Raw genomic sequence first — 4,649 nt, 5'->3', positions numbered from 1 at the left:
GTTTGGATTTTAAGATCGGAATGGATTGAGGGTAATCGGACTCAAAAATCCAATATAACTAGATAGTAATATGCCTTGTATTATATATCTGGATTTGGCTTATGTGCTTAATTAATTTTTTTTATATAAAAAAACCATACTCCATAGCCCAATACACATAGCACTTCAATCCTTTTCCTAAAACACTAAATGATTTAATTTCTCATTTCTTAAATCTACCATGTTGTGCTTAATTCATTTCATTGAAAAACTAGAGTTGCAAAAAATTAGATTTTCGGATTGGATTCAATCTAGACTATGAAAATTCGGATGGGATTGGGTCGGATTCAAACCATAATTGGTTTGGATTCAGATTGAAAAATTGAAATTCAAATTTAATTTGAATTAGATTGGACTTGGCCCTAATTCAAACTGCATGTCGAAGTTTCACCCCTAGTTGACAATCAGGTCGAGTTGGGTTAATTTTCAAGTTGACTTGATTTATATATCAGGTCACTTACTTCTAACCCAAACCTGACTTAATTCTAATTTTAGGCCGAAAATCATAATTCAAAACCGACTTGATTCTAGTTTGAGGTTGAAAATTATAACTCATACCCGACCCTAGTAATCCAAAATGACCTGAAATTAAATTCAACTATATACGTTAAGTTATGAAAGTATGGGTTATTGATCTGAAATGAAATTTAGGTGATCCAAGAAATGAGCTTGGCTCAATACAAATAAGAAAAACAAAAGGATAGGTTGTATAAGGTATGAAAGTTCGGGTTAATCTCAAGTTGACCCGAACTGAAAATAATTCGACTTCTATATCAGGTTATGTTTAGGTTCAAAAAGTCAATCAGAATCTAATCCATTATATTTTCATGTCGGATTGGGTCGACCCATTTTTTTATTTCACGTCGAAAATCTTAACCAAAATCCGGAATTTTCAGGCCAGTTTCAGGTCGGGTTATCGGGTTTGGTCAACTTTTTCCAGCCCTAGTAAAGTTTATCTGCTGTCATCGAGTTATGGTTCAATGTATCGTTCTTATTAGTTCTTTAGAGACCCATGGTATGTGAAGTGATCGTGATATTGGAATACTAATTAGGGGTGCTAGTCGAGCGAGCTGATCGCCGGTAGGGCCTTGCTTGACTTGACTCGAAAACTCGTTAACCTCACTAATTCTTGCACGATTCATGCTTGTTAATTTTTTTTTTTGCAACTCGACTTACCTACTCGAAAATCAATTTTTAAAATTTGAAAGTATTTATTTTAAACTCATGTTACTAGTTTATGAAGTATCATGAAGGCTGTGGACTGTGAGGTAATTTTAATTTGCTTTGGTAACTTGGATCTTATTTTTAAAATTTTAAAAAACTTTTATATTAAGTAAATAATTAAATAGAAAACATGTAAGAAAAAATTATCAAGCTGCTTGTGAGCTTAACGAGTCGAGTAGGTTCCTAGTCGACTCATGTTCGTTAACGTTTCGAGTCGAATTGAGTTTTGCTCGAGCTCAGCTCGGTTCGGTGAATTGAGTTTTGCTCGAGCTCGGCTCGATTCGGTTAGCACCCCTAAATTAAATAAAGCCTTAGCGCATTGTTCATCTTATTCACGGAGATGGACAATTTCTTTCTTATTTTCAAATCATGAACCAAATAAAGCTTGTAGGTTTGGTTTTAGTGAGTGGTTCATATGAATTTGATCGAAGCCAACGAGTGTTGTGGCATTTTTGCTGTGTGTCTTCTGAATGGCTAACCACACCTACAACTCCATGTGGCACCACGCGCGCGTATTAAATTGTCAGCTCAATCTGAAAATGTCATATTTCACTTGTTTCTCATTGAAACTGAGCTTTTGAACATACGTTGCAAAGTTATCGCGTCAAATTTCACCAAATGTTGAATATGTTGTGGGATGTGACCTTTTGATGTTGACCATTGTACACAAATCCTTGTGAACAGATGGAGTTGCTCTTATAAACAGATGGAGTTACTTGTATGTATAAATGTGGTTAATGTACTAGTTCCTCTTAACGATAAAAGGTTTTACCCTATAAATATATGGGTTCACATCCATAACAAAAAAAATACTAATCAATATACTCTTATGAACGAATGAGGTTATTCGTATAAATAAATGGCATTACTTTTATGAACAAATAGTGTTACTTGTACGAGTGGGGTTACTCACAATAATTGGGGTCTTCAAAAAAACCCGACACATTGACCCACCGACCCTTTATAAGAAAATCGTGTACTCGACCTTGGAATAGTGAGTTCGATCACATGTCGTTTATTATTGTCAAGCGCATACCCGATGTAACACCTCGATAATTCTCTCTTTTCAGAAATAACTTTATAAAATAAAACTTAGAGAATTACCCAGACATTATCGCCCGTGTGATAACGTATCGGCTTATTCAGAATTTGCAGCGGAAAACAATTTACTAAAAACCAACTTTATTAAAATTCACTAAATAAAGGACAAGTGTTTGAAACTTAAACACACCAACTTAAATAAACAACAAACTGAAATAAAGATGTTCCTTCGAAAACAGAACTTAAACTATGCTAGATATATAAATAGCCTCTCCACTCCAGATTCCCAATGTGATGCACATCTGCGAACATGTAATGTCAATGCAATACCGACTCTGCTCATCATAAAAATTATCACATGATCAATAAGGCAATGCAATGATCAATAATATAATAATTTGCAAACATGTTTTACTGAACTAGACTCCAAACCTTATTTCTTCCTTTAAATGGAATAGTTATTGGACGAGTTGACTTATCCAATAATATGAAATACGAGAGCTACCACGTATTTCAGAAATGACCTGCGATATCGAGGAACCTTTGAAATAAAAGAGGGATGGTGATCAATCCATTCCTGGAAAAGACATGGGCTACCACCATGTACTCCAACTCTTAGTGTCCAACTCTAGACGTGCACCAGTCTAAAGTCTATAACTTATTCTCGTTACACTTTACGTTATTTACATGTTATTACTTGTGTTGACACATACAGACAAATAACACATAATTTATAATCAAACATTCATAACAGAACTTCTTTTATCTTTGGATTAACAAGTGATCACAACTTACAATCCAAGACTACTCAATTCCTTTTTATTCTTTACTTACTTACTTGTTGAACTTAGCCAACAATAAACTTTACCTTTATATAGGTATAACTTGTAACTTACCAAATAAGGTCCACGGTCCTCATAAGATAATAAAATGATACTTCTCATGAATACATGCATTACATGATTCTATCTAACATATACTAATTCTTATATGAATTAATAAATAAACTAAATTAACATGTTTACATAAATAATTCATACAAACATTATAATCTGATAACATAATCACTTCTAGATCACATGTTGCACACAGGCATAACATGTAAAATAAATTACAGCAATCACATACATGAACAAATAGGTTCCGATACATGATACTAATATTTAAATACTCCTTAGAACATGCTTCTAAACCACATAGCACGTAATAATCACTACAAAAATAAATCAATTTAGCAACAGTAAAAAATTGTTGGTATTCATGAGAAATTTGTTGCTAACTCGCGTTAGCAACAAATTGGAAACAAAAAATGGTTGTTGCTAAAAGGCTTGTTTTCATATGATTTTAGCTACAAAATCTGAAACATTTTCGTTGCCACATAGCATCCATTGAAATATTGTTGCCATGTTGGTTTCTATATTTGGCGAATTTGTTGCCAACTCTAGTAACGAGTTATAAATGATTGTCGCGACTTATCGCAACAAATTATTAATGTTTTGTTGCTAGACATTAGTAACATATTATTGATATTGGTTGCTAAAAATAGAAACAAACTTTTGATTGTTATAGAGTTACACTTTAACTAATGCAGTCAATCCACTTACAGTTCTGAATGATATTTGCATACTGATACTAATAGAAATTGATAATAGTGTATGAAATTTCTTGATATATAAATGGTATGTTTGGCTAATCTTTCTTCGATGTGGACACATTTTTGGAAAACTGATGTTATTTCAGCAACAAATAATAAAATATATTGTTTCCAACGATAACAAATCAAATATCTATTTCCATATTTGTTTCTAAATAGCAACATAATGAAAATATGATGTCATCTATCAACAAATCATAAAATTAATTGTTTCTAATGTGATCAACGAATGAAATATTGGTTTTGGTAATTTGTTGCTAAATTGCAACAAATTGGAAATATGATGCCATCTAATAACAGATAGTAAAATTAATTGTTCCTAATGTCAACAGAGCCACAATTGGTCGTCGTAATTTGTTGTTAAATGACAACAAATCGCAAATATGATGCCATCTAACAACAAATAGTATAAATTAATTGTTCTAATGCAACAAACCAAATATTTGTTGTCGTAGTTTGTTGTTATATGACAACAAATTGAAAATACGATGCTATCTAGCAACAAATAGTAAAACAACTATTTCCGATAGCAACAAATCAAAAATATGTTGCTTTTATTTGTTGAAAAATTAGAGTAAAAAACGTCACTTTATAATAGGTAACAAAAAAATAATATATGCTGCTATCTATCAACAATTCAAATTTTTGTTGCCATAATTTGTTTCTATAATGCTCCAATTATTGTAGTGAA

The sequence above is a fragment of the Beta vulgaris genome, chromosome 6 (genome assembly GCF_026745355.1).
Source record: "Beta vulgaris subsp. vulgaris cultivar EL10 chromosome 6, EL10.2, whole genome shotgun sequence".
NCBI classification, from domain to species: Eukaryota; Viridiplantae; Streptophyta; class Magnoliopsida; order Caryophyllales; family Amaranthaceae; genus Beta; species Beta vulgaris.
The sequence above is the reverse complement of the archived record's forward strand: the minus strand, read 5'-3'. Positions refer to the sequence as shown.